The sequence below is a fragment of the Eptatretus burgeri genome, chromosome 9 (genome assembly GCF_056783735.1).
Source record: "Eptatretus burgeri isolate ZD-2024b chromosome 9, Ebu_testis_v1, whole genome shotgun sequence".
In the NCBI taxonomy this organism is placed as follows: Eukaryota; Metazoa; Chordata; class Myxini; order Myxiniformes; family Myxinidae; genus Eptatretus; species Eptatretus burgeri.
In genome coordinates, this window is record NC_140969.1 from 59,582,246 (window position 1) to 59,595,466 (window position 13,221).

The following is a 13,221-nucleotide window of genomic DNA, read 5'->3' on the forward strand; positions in this document are numbered from 1 at the left end:
TGGGGTAAGGTATGTTTTCAGGATCAGCCTCGTTATACGCAGGTATTCTTTGAGAGTTTGTGATATATTTGGTGGCCCCCTTCTTCTCCGAGTAATTTGTGTGATGCATCGTTTTCTAGCTTTTGTATTGTTGCATTCGTGTCCATTTTTATGTTGTCCATTTTTGTTGGTTGACCTTGTACAAATGTGCATTTAGCACGCTTACCTTGTCCAAATTCCCTTTGAATGTTTTCAGAGTACCCTTTCACTAATTTGAGTTGTTCTGCAAATTTTTCGTCGTTCGGTGCAAAAATTTTAAAATCCTCCATGTACAGTGGATGTGTCACCTTTCCTATCTCTTTGGACATTGTTGTATTGGATGTTAGGGTGTATCCGTGACCTTGCTCATTAATGAGGTTGCTCAATGGGTCCAGAGGCAGGAAAAATATGAGGGCGGAAAGGCTGTTGCCCTGGACTATCCCACGACGTATCTTCACTCCTGGTATTTCGATTTTTCCTTCCGAGTGCTGTAACATTGTGTGTGTGTGTGTGTGTGTGTGTGTGTGTGTGTGTGTGTGTGTGTGTGTGTGTGTGTGTGTGTGTGTGTGTGTGTGTGTGTGTGTGTGTGTGTGTGTGTGTGTGTGTGTTGTGAATTAGTTTTCTCAGTCGGAGTTATTTTCCCATTTTCACACTCTCACCTTTGAATGCAATAACCCCTCATTTCCCAGGTTAGTGATGATTTTTTTCTGTATCTTTTACTCCACCACTGAAGATGAAGAATGTTATGTTTTTCACCCCTTTCTGTCTTTTTGTTTGTTTGTGTACAGGATATCTCATAAATGTTGTGGACGAATTCGGGCGAAACTTAGTGGATGTGTTGGTGTACAACAAGGACTAATTGATTCGATTTCGGTGAAGATCCAAATCCGGAACAGGAACCGAGAATTTTAAAAGTGATTCTTCACCATTGAGAGATGGGGCCAAAAACGATAGAAAGCACAATGTCTCAAAAGGTTATGGATAGATTCTGCAGGCACTTTGTGGACAGGTTGGGTGTGTAACAAGGATGAACTGATTCAATTTTGGTGAAGATTCGAATCCGGATATGGATATGAGAATTTTTAAAAGTGATTCTTCACTATTGATAGATGGTGCCAAAAACTATGTATGTACAAGTACAGCATGATATCCAAAAAAGTTATGGATGAGTTATGACAAAACTAGGTGGATGAGTTGGTTACGTGACAAGAACAAGCCAATTCGATTTTGGTTAAGGTGCTGATTAAGATTCAGATCCGACCTCTCAGTGGCATATAAAATGTAAACTGTTCCGCCTGGTGGACGTATGTTCTCCACCAAGTGCAGTTCCATTTCACCAAGTGTCACGATGAGTGATTTTTCATTTGCAACTTGCAAAATCGAAGATTTTTCAAGTATATCGGTCAATCAACTTTGCTATTACTTGGCAAAAAAACATAATTTTTTTGACAAGTATGTTAATCGCCTCTGTTTGTTTGTTACTTACAAAATCGAAGATTTTTCAAGTATACTGGTTAGTCGATTTTGTTACTTACGAAATCTTTAGATTTCGTAAGTATATCGATGACTTCCGTCCTCTGTTTGTGTGTTTGTGTGTATGTTTGCTTGTTTGTAGGCACAATAACTCGAGAACGGAAGAAGCTACCAATGTGATTCAGGAGGGTGATGGCTAGCACTGATTAGGTTTTGGTCAAAATCGGTCAAAGGTCAAGGTCACAGTGAGGTCAAACATTCGATTTTTGATGGTTTGGTACAGAATTATCGTATAAACTTCTGGTTTGCGTCGCTACCTTCTCTAGAGACAGCTTTTATTAGACAAGGTCAGAGGTCAAGTTGACAATTTCTTCAGTACCAGTCTATGACTGCTTGTTATTCTGTCTGTCTGTTTGTCTGTCTGCCTGTCTGTTTGTTTGTTGCCTACAGGTCACAATTTTAAGCCAAATCTTCACAAAACTTCACCACATGGTGGAGTTTGTCATAAGGAAGAAGCCTATTGTTTTTGAGGGCAAAAGGTCGACATACGTCAAAGGTCAACAACTTCGGTGAGATTTCTAAAATCCTCAAATTTCATCTGATTGACCTGAAATTTGAAGAGGATATATAAGTCAGGTCACTAAATTCAACTACCAATTATTTTTGAGGTCAACCTCGACCAAAAGGTCAACATAGCCCCAAGATCAACAACGAAGGTGGTGTTCCTAAAATGCTCAATTTTGATCCAATTAAATTCAAATTTGAAGAGCATGTACATATCAGGTCACTGAATCCAACCACCTATTAATTTTGTGGTAAGCATAGGCGAAAAGGCCAATTTGGGCCAAATTTTCTAAAATCCTCAATTTTCATCCGATTGACTTGAAATTTGAAGAGCATTTTCATGTCAGGTCACTGAATTCACCCACCAATTAATTTTACTGTCAAAAGGTCAACACAGGCCTGATTTATAAAAGTGTTAGGGCAAAAACGAAATATGACTATAATCTCAAAAAGTTGTGGATGACTTCTGACAAAACAAGGTGGACGAGTTGAATTGGTGATAAGAACAAGCAGATTGGATTTTGGTTCAGATCCAGCCCATCAGTGGGATACAAAACGTTAACTCATCCACCTGACAGAGGTGTGTGCTCCACAGAGTGCCATTCTAGTTTGTGCTCTTTTGCCAAGTTGTCACGCTATGAGTGATTTTTCATTCTGTCTGTTTGTCTGTCTGTCTGTTTGTCAATTGCCTGCAGGTCACAATTCTAAACCGATCAACATGAAACTTTCGCAAGTTGTAGAGGAAGTCTCAACTGAGAAGCCGATTGATTTTGAAGTCAAATGTCAAAGGTTATCTTGAGGTCAAATTTCTAAAATTGTCATTTTTCATCCGATTGACTTGAAAGTTGAACAGCATTTGCATATTGCATCACTGAATTGGGAAACCAACTAATTGAGGTCAAAGGTCAACTCAAAGTCAAACTTCTAAAATCATCTTTTTATCTGAAAAATCAGCAATTTTCATCCAATTGACTTGAAAATTAAATAGCAATTGCATAGTGCATCATTTAATTTGGAAACCAACTATTTTTGAGGTCAAAAGGTCAAACGTGAACTCAAGGTCAAGCTTCTAAAATCAACTTCTATCTGAAAAATAATCAATTTTCTTCCAATTGACCTGAGCTTTGATTAAGTGTCAATTTTAATATTAATGAAATGGACAATTTGATGTATCCATGGCAACCTTTGGAGAGGGGGGGGGTAGATTTTGCATGTATTGTGCTCTGCACGACATCTTTTTCTTGTTTGTCTGTTTGTCTGTTTGTATGCAGGATATCTCAAAAAGTTATGGACGGATTTGGATTAAATTTTGGGGGCAGGTTGGGTGTGTCAGACAGACGAACTGATTCAATTTTGGTGAAGATCTGGATCCGGATTCGGCCACTGGAATTTTTCAAGTAATTCTTCACCATTGATAGTGCCAAAGATGACGGGGCACTCAGTAGAAAAACAATGGCTCAGCAGAGTAGGCAGAAGTAATTATCTGTCCCAAAGCTCACTTCATAAATACAAATGGGTATGCTTGCACAGACACACTAAACAAAGCACATTTTCTTAGTATCACTGCGCAACATAGAACGTATAACATGTAGTTCTGCTTCTGCTTTGTATGGGCGTCGATTGGTGGGGGACGGGGGGGACATGTCCCCCCCCCACTTTTTATCAAGTGGGGGGGGACAACATATCGATTTCCCCCCCCCCCACTTTTTTCATTGAACGTAAGTTACGTTACACAAAACGAGCTGCTCAAGAACAATCAGGCTGAGGTGCTCCTCAAATACAAGAATAAATTTTTAATCTTCACTAAAGTTTTATTGGTCTATGATAGTTCTATTAAAGATGATAGGTTAACAATTCAACATTGACAATCCGTGCTTCCCAAGCCATGGTCTCCATCCAGGCCAAGCGTCCATAGTGACGTCGCTTTTTTGATCCTTCGATGTCGGCTCTTCCTATCACTGTGAAGCAGAATTCGCCAAGCGTTGGATTGGTCACCCACTAACAGGGAACGTGACCTGGACATTTCGAGGTATGTTGGGACATTTTCGGACTTTGTATCGTCATTTTATGAATGTTTAAAGAAATCGCGGCTTCATGGCCCGGAGCACTACGCCTCGGAAAGTGTTAGGCCGCAACGGCTCGGGGCCCCTTTAGTGACCAAAATAGTTTATTTCACCTTTTTAACTTATATCGTCGGATGCCTGATGTTATTACCTGCACGATGATTTGTGTGTTTAATTTTTGTGACTTTGCACCGTCGAGTTATAAGCCAATAAAAGATTTCGCGGCCTGGTATGCTGAGTGAGATGGTGGAGCCTGTGCAGGATGATGCGGTTTCACTCTACCGGCTCGCACGAACGAACGGAAAGATATTTTGCAATTCTGTTTTCATATTTCGCAGTCGATAACAGTTGCCTAAATCACAACGTTGAAAACCGGGTGAAAATCGAAGGAGAGTCGGTATTTTGGCGACTAAATTAGCTTTGAATACTTGGGAAACATAAAATAAAATGCGCTGATTCACTCGCTTTTGCGGTGGTTAATGTGAATAATTTTTTTCATCGGTACTTGGACTTGGGGGAGGTATAGACCTACAAAACGAGAGGTAGCATTCGGTCGTTGGACTTGTGAGGATCAAATTATAGATTTTAAAAGGTAGCTGTTGAAAAATATGCAAAATTTACCGAAGCGGTTCGGATAACCGAACGGAAAATTATTTTTGAATTCTGTTCTCGGATTATACAGTATCTATACGGTAGTAATGAGATTACCTTGAAAATCCGATTTAAAAAGGCTTAGGCTTAGTAGCTTAGCCGTGGCTTGCAATTTTTACTAGGAAAAATAACGTTCCGGAAAGAATTTCTCTTCCTCCATCATCCGAAAAATTTTCCGTTTGCACGAGGACGAAGACGAAGGATAGACCGATAGAATAAGGTGTTTCATTAAACTGTGTGATTTAGAATGATTAAATTCGAGATTTTAAATGCAGCGTTGAAAATAAAATAAAGAGGATTGTACATCCAAAGCCCTACAAACTGCACCGTTCATAAGAGATGCCCTTGATTATGTCCAGGTACCCAGCAACATGTACAACTCTGGAAAATTCAAGCATCTGTCCTTGAATATCCTCGCTGACGATGCTGACACTCCTTGCCCTACATGCCTGAGGCCAATTTGCCCGACTCGTTGGTTAACTCGTTCTCCTGCTGTGAAATCGATATTGGATAACTATGAAGCGGTACTGGATGCCCTTCAACAAGCAAGTGATGACTTTGGTACGAACACGGCATCGCGAGCCAACGGTATTCGAAGCTGTCTTTCATCAGGAAAGTGTGTTCTTGGTCTATTTGCATCATTGCCTGTTCTCCAATCCCTTGAATACCTCAATAAGGCACTTCAGGGTTCACAAGTTACCGTCTCTGGTATGCTTACTGCTGCAAAGGTAACTGCACAGAATCTCCAATCTCTCCATACTGACCAGACGTTTAAGGAGGTTTTCGAAGCAGCACAACAGAAGCTCCAGCAGTGCCAACTAGATCCAGTGACCCTCCCTCGTAAGCGCAAGCTTCCGAAGAGACTTCATGGAGGCATGCAGGAATACACTGCCAATTCTGCAGAGGTGGTATACAGAGTGGAATTTTTCAAAGTCATCGACAGCGCATCCGAGAACTTGAACGAGTACTTCACATCAACCGACCTCATGGCGTATAGGGACTTGGGTGAAATGCTCCTGTCTGGGTCATTCAAACCACAAATAGTCCGCAAATATCCCGAACTGTCGGATTTCCTAGAGCAAGAACTTGGCTTCTTTCGTAACCAGATCAGTGGTTCATACCAGATCAGTGGTTCATCTGTTGAGGATTACTGTAAGATATCTGTAGACATGGTGCCGGAAGTCCATCGAATGTTCCCACAGGTAGAACGTTTGCTTTGGCTTCTATTGGTTTCCCCAGCAAGTTCTTGCGAAGCTGAACGTCATTCAGCGCACTCAGACGTATGAAGACTTGGTTACGTTCCACAATGACCCAACAACGCCTCAACCATCTCATGATCTGTCATGTTCACCGAGATCGTCTGACTGCACTTGACCCCCAAGACATTGCTACAAAGTTTTTAACTGGATCGGCAGACAAGAGGGTTCATATTTTTGGCAAGTTTTAAGGTGAGTTGACCGGACTCGTGTAATATCAATTTGTATGTCAGTCTAGTTTTCAGTTTATGTTTAGTGAATCAGTTCAAGGGTCGTGAGAAGGAGGCTTGATAAACAATTATATGTATACATATATGTATTTCTTTGATGACACTTGAAACTTTGAAATGTGTAATTCATTTCGCTCCGTCTGCTTACATTTGACAAAAAGATGGTCGATAGATGGTCAGATTCATTTAAGGGATTTGTGTGATCAGAAGGCAGCATGTCAACGAGCGTATACATCAAGAATTTGCAAGGGTAGATTTGCTGTGTCCATGCCGGCACGAAGTGGGCTTCGTGGTCTGGACATGCAATGTCCCCCCTCCCCCCCCCCACTTTTCAAAAGCAATCAATGCACATGCTGCTTTGGATGCCACAATATCTCAATAAAGTTGTGGATGGATTCGGACGAAACTTGGTGAACATGTTGAGTGTGTGACGATGAAGAATTAATTTAATTTTGTTGAAAATCCGGATCCCAGAAATTTTTAAGTGATTCTTCGCCATTGAGAGATAGAGTCGGGCAAAACCAATATATAGCACGATATCTCAAAACGTCGTTGACGGATTCGGATGAAACTTGGTAGACAGGTTGGGTGTGTGGCAAGGACAAATTGTTTTGATTTTGGTGAAGATCCAAATCCGGATACGAAAATTATTTAATTTCTAAAGTGATTCTTCACCAATGAGAGGTCGGCCCAAAAACGATATACAGTATGATATTTCAAAAATTTATGGGGCCCGATATGTTCTTGTGAATCAGGCATTGCGTGGTGGAGATATGCGCTCTACCGAGTGAGTGCCCTTTGTGACGTTTTCCTTTTATTTGAGTGGAATGGTTTGTGATGTTATTATTGTTGTTATGGGACTGAGAATTTAGTACATGCACAATCATTGTTGTTTTGTCATCGAGTCGTTTAGTATTTGAAATGTTAGTTGAGTAAAGGGTCGAGAACTATTACCTAGGTTGATTAATGATGTTGGAAAAATGGCAGGTAACCAGCAATTCACCATGGGTAACCAACTCATTGTTGATGGATGATGTTATGGCTGCTTGGCTGAGCAAATATATATTCACGTAAGTAGAGACTGGCACATATACTGTATGTTGTGGCCTTGGTTGGTATTGGAAGCTGTGTGATTGGCCCTTGAGAAGCAAGGCAAGCGGTAACTTTAAAATGTGTAAACCAATTCAAGAGACGACAGACAATGTGGACAGACAAAGGAGTAATATCAAGGAGAGAGATGTTGGTGAATTGACATCACATTGAGACATGCTTGAGCAGGTTTTCCCTTCAAAACGATATTCTCAGAGGCTCAGAGCCTTGGCCTCATTGGAGCTCAACTCAGCTATTTGGAGCATCCCAGTTTGAGGCACCTGTGCTCTGCAAAGCTTGGGAGCTCAGGTCGAACCACTCATCACACCGATGGCTCAAAAGAGTAGGCAGGAGTAATTATCTGTCCCAAGGCTCACCGTGTAACTACAAACTGGTATCCTTGCACAGACACACGAAACAAAGCACATTTTCTTTGGCTCACTGCACGACATCGAACATTTAACGTGTAGTTCTGCTACTGCTTTGTCCTCTGCTTCATAATTGACGTTGTTAATTAAACACACCTGCCTCTACTCTTCATTGTCCAAACAAGTCGACCATAAACTGCTTCACTGAAATTTTGAGTTACAACTTCATTGACTGCTGACTGCACTGTGAAGTCGATCATCAGGTGTTCGATATGACATCTCAATATGCTCATATACTGTCGTTCCTGCCTTGGTTTGAGAATTCTGAGAAAGTTCCAACACGTTTTGGTGAACTGTAACTTATGTGCATTTGCTTAGTTAAGGATGGGTTTAAGACGATCTCGATAATTTGGTGTAAACTGTAAATAAAGGGTTAGTTTTCTATTACCAACATTGTAGCATGAGTGCTGTTCCCCAAGCATTTGGTTCAATGGTCTGTTTACTTCAATTGCTTACAATCCGAGCCACGACTGTCTCCGTTACTTGGGATGTGATTACCATCTTTTGGGCCTGGTCATCCAAGTAATCGTGATCCTGAGGGTAATCGTGACCCCCGAGCATGCATCAGCACATATATTGCAGTTTGAAGAACACTATGTGTTTAAGAGTGCAATCCTAAATTACACACTGCGTTTTGGTAATGAGAATTCGACAATCCCATCATGCAATACGACGTGAAGAAATCAAATAAATTGAGGTGGATAACTGATTCAACAAATACATGGCTTTAATATAAGTAGCATGTGACAGACATGCCTGGTGTTGGCTTAGTGGTTATGGTGGCTAGCTTGGGATCTTACGGTACTGCCTGAGGATCTTAGGGTCATGTTCGAGCCCCTGTATGCAGTTGAATTAACACGAGGTGGGATTGACTCAGCCTGTTATCCTTCCAGAGTACCAGTGTACTGGTAATAGGAGCATTGCATCAGCGACACAGCTGATGCGTTGCATATGAAGGAGGAATGAGGAAGATGTGCCAGACCACCTAAAATAAAATAAAAAAAGTCTTTAGAGAGACTTCAGAGGCTTCTTTCTTAAGGTTCAAGACATCCATTAAATTACTGAGCTGATGGAATGATTATGTCTACTGTTCAACAATTGTGCAAAATGCCAATCAGTGAGCATGAATTACAAAGGAAGGATGTCTTGAGATTGTCTGTGATTAACATTCCTGCTTTGCTTATGATGAAAGGCAGTCAATGAGAAACACCCCCTTTAAAGTGCAACTGATGGAAAAATTATCTTCTGTAATCAACTTCATTTTTTTTTTAAAGTAAGATATGTAAAAGTTGGAAAAAATTTCCAAAAAACATAATTTGAACACATGATGGAATGGGAGTCCATGTCCAGCAATTTTCTCTGAAATACATACTCACCGTAACTAATATCATCATGGTTGCCTTTCAGCCGAAGACATGCGAAGTTTAGAGTGTCGGAGACTACATACTCTGGGATAGTAAGCAGTGTAACCCGGCATCATGCAAGGATAGCCATGAAGACCAGACTACTTGCTATCTGCATTGTTCGGCAGAAATTTGTAATTAGGACATGATGGCAGCAGCAACTCGCCTCCTCTTTGTAAAAAAACACCTCCTCCAATGCACACATTGACAGCTCAACCTGCGTGCGAAACACCACGGTGCCAGTTTGCAGCTTGGTCGAGATTCAAACCAAGGTTAGACAGCTCATTGACAAGTGCACATCTTGCCAGGCCATGAGTAACATAATTGGTTTAATCAAATTTCTTTTGGATAGTTTGGAAAACCATTGTGGGTCGGGTATAGTGAGAAAAGTGATTCTTAGCTCGCCTGTTCGAAGAACAGAGAGCTATAGCAATACCCCCGGCATGAGCGTGAGTGTGAAAATGTTAAAGTTTTTGGTGCAAGTTATTTCCTTTCTAATGTTTTTATCTACCACATAGTGGGGCAACTTATCTAAATATAGCATGACAATTGTGCATTTTGTGAGGAAAGCACCAAATTTGGCACACTAGTAGCCAATCATATTATGAACAGATTTGGATATTGGGCCATCTCAAATTCAGCCGCTGATGGCTGTGGCAGCCATTTTCCACTGCCATAAAAATTTTGAGATGGCCCAATTTCCAAATCTGTTCATAATATGATAAGCTACTACTGTGCCAAATTTGGTGCTTTCCTCACAAAATGCACAATTGTTATGCAAAGTTGCCCCACTAACACCATTTTCTACTGATTACAATATGCAAATACATATATTGCTTTAAAATTATTTGGATCAGACTTCACTGCAATGCTTTATAAAAAAAAAATATATTATTAGATGAGTCTTTTAAAAACGATAAATGTATAAACAGGCGAGCATTGGGTGGCTTTGACACCAACTCTCTGGTTCTGTGATGCAGTGAAGCAAAAAAAATCTCAAAATTCACTCAAAGAAGCATTTCTGGGTGTTGGGAGAATGTCGGTTATTGCAGATATATCCTTATTGAATTAACTATAACAGGACAACATTGTTTGCAAAGGGCTTGCAATGTTACTGCTTATTGCTATCCAAGACGATAACGCATGAACAATAAGAAACGGAGAAGTGATTTGCTGTGATTTGTGCGATAAAGATCGACGATTGCACGAACACAAGCCTTGATTCTATAATCGTAAATGTTGAGTTTGTAAAGTGCTAAAGCCATGCCTTCTGAGCCATGACACGTCTGCCACTATTTAGGTTCCAGTGGAACATTTTAAGTCGTTTCTTTAGTCCGTTCTATTGGTGAAGGCTGACACATTGGCGATGATACCATAATCCATGGTAGAAGGAGCGCAATTTGGTTGCAGATTACTCGATAAAAACTGAGGAAATACATCAAGATTCCTGATCAAAAACATCCTGCCACGTTCAGTAGAGCAGCAATGGCTCTTCTCCACGTCGTCGATGATGTCTGTTAACTCAGCGCAGTTTCTTCGGTCCATTCTATGTTCACTAGTCTTATATACTATGAATGGAGGAGGTGTGTGTGTGTGTGTGTGTGTGTGTGTGTGTGTGTGTGTGTGTGTGTGTGTGTGTGTGTGTGTGTGTGTGTGCGCACACGCGCACACACGTCATGCCTTTTGTGTCTTAATTATGTACGTCTATTCATCAACCCGAGTCCGATCAACAGGGGTGTATTTGGACCCCTGGCATGCATTTTGATCGGTTTCGGTTATTTCTATATTAGTTGAACAAAGTATTTCATGTTTCATTTGTTTGTTTATCTGTATGTGCTGGTAATAAATATATATGATATTTTAAGATCCTACCTTGCTGCACAGAGTTGCAAGCAAATCCTTACAGGGGTCTAAAAAGAACCCAGTTGTTTTTTTGGTTTTTTTTTGGTGTATATGATTACTTAATAAGGTATTTAAGGCCCAGTCACACCTTGACGTTTTAGCCAGCAATGGCAACGTATTAAAATGTCTGTAAAACGCTGGCTTACGTTGAACTTTTGATGTTTTTTTAAATGATTCGGACGTATTTATAACGAGTTGGTTGTATGCATAACATATTAGTAATGGACACAGAACGTTTCGTTGTGTTATAGCTAAGTTGTACCAACGAATGCTTAGCCTGTTGTCGGCGTTCACAACCTATGCCCAATGATAGTCTAACGTATGCATAGCGCGCTGCACGTATCGCCGATGATGACGTGATGTAGCCTATTAAAAGGCTGCCGCACAACGATTTAAATCATAACCGCTGCAGAAATGGAAGTGTCAACATCGCAGTCACACGTTGGCGATCTTGCCAGCGTATGCCGACCTCTGAAAAATGCGTCTAAAACGCTGGCGCATGTCGAATACGGTACGGGTAAGTTTGGTATACGTGAATAGAACGCTAAAGTACGCTATCATACGTCGTATTAAATGTAGTACATCTTGTAATTATAAACGTGTTAAACATTTTACGACGTACTTGCCGTATGACACACGTTCCACATGCGATGGGAATAAGTTGTACGCACGATATGCGAAAGTTGACACACGTCGACAAAAGTTTCTTGTACGTTACTCATAAGTCGAAACACTCAAGGTAATGGTTAGCATCAGTGTTCCAGACTCCCTGTTTTTTATTTTCTTTTTATTTTTTTTCTTCGGCATGACGGTGATGTCGACACCGATTTCTAGTGCGGTTATGATTTAAATCGTTGAGCGGAAGCCTTTTAATTATATTATATTATAACCGCACTATAAATCGAAGTGTCAACATCACCGTCATACTGAAGAAGAAGAAAAAAAAAACCCCAGGGAGTCTGGAACACTGACGCTAACCATTACCTTGACGTGTTTCGACTTATGAGTACCTTACAAGTAACGTGTGTCAACGATCGCGTCACGTGCCTAAAACACGTTACTCATAGGTTATCAATAAGTTTCGGGTACGCTAAACATTACCTCGACATGTTTCGACTTATGAATAACTTTCAAGTAACGTGTGTCAACGATCGCGTAACGTGGCTACAACTTATGGCCAGCGTTATGCGGAACGTGTGAGTCATACACTGGCATAAGTCTTAAAATTTCAAGCATGGAAAATTTGAGGACAACCGAAAAGTACAACGTTTAAAGCCAGCGTACTACGACGTATGGCAGTGTTCTTCAGCGTGCTCTCAATGTTATCAAAACTTACCCATAACGTATTCGACGTGTACCAGCGCTTTACACAAATTTTCCAAAAATCGGCATAAGCTGGCTGAAACGTCACGGTGTGACTGGGCCTCTAAGCATGGTGTTGGCTTCATGATTAGGATGGTTGGCTTGGGATCCTCGGGTCCTGAGTTCAAGCCCTGTTGACTGCTCATTTAACACCAGGTGGGGTTGACTCAGCCTGTCATCCTAATGAGGTCAGTGAAATGAGTACAAGTGTACTGGTCGAGGGGCACAGCATCAGCAGCACAGCCATGCTCCAAGAAATGATAGCTACCTGGCAGCCAAGCTGCCATACACAGGAACACAATAGATTTGTTATTTGTATGAAGCGCATCCTCCATTTTGTTTTTTTTAATGCGTGTGTTTATTTACTTTATCATGAAAACAACATCCAAGCAAGATAATTATCCATCCATTGGGACAATACTCTGTGCAGAGCATTGGTGCTGCCAAAGAAGTCTCCTGGGCTATTGGGCACAATCCTGGATAGGTCACCACTCCAACATAGGATATCAGCAAGCTGGTACTCATTTTGCCAACCTCAGAAGGGTGACAGGCAGAGTCAACCCCACCTGGTATTGATTCGACAGCCAAGCAGGATTTGAACTCAGGATCATAGGATCACAAGCCCACCACCCTAACCATTAAACCAACACCAGGCATGAAATAATTCTGCTTCCTCATTGATGTGAAACCTCAGCAGATTGAATGAAATTTAGTGCTTCTCAGTTGGGGTCATAAAAATCCCCTGTTGGTCATTTAATTTTATCTTTTTTTTGTTTATCTTC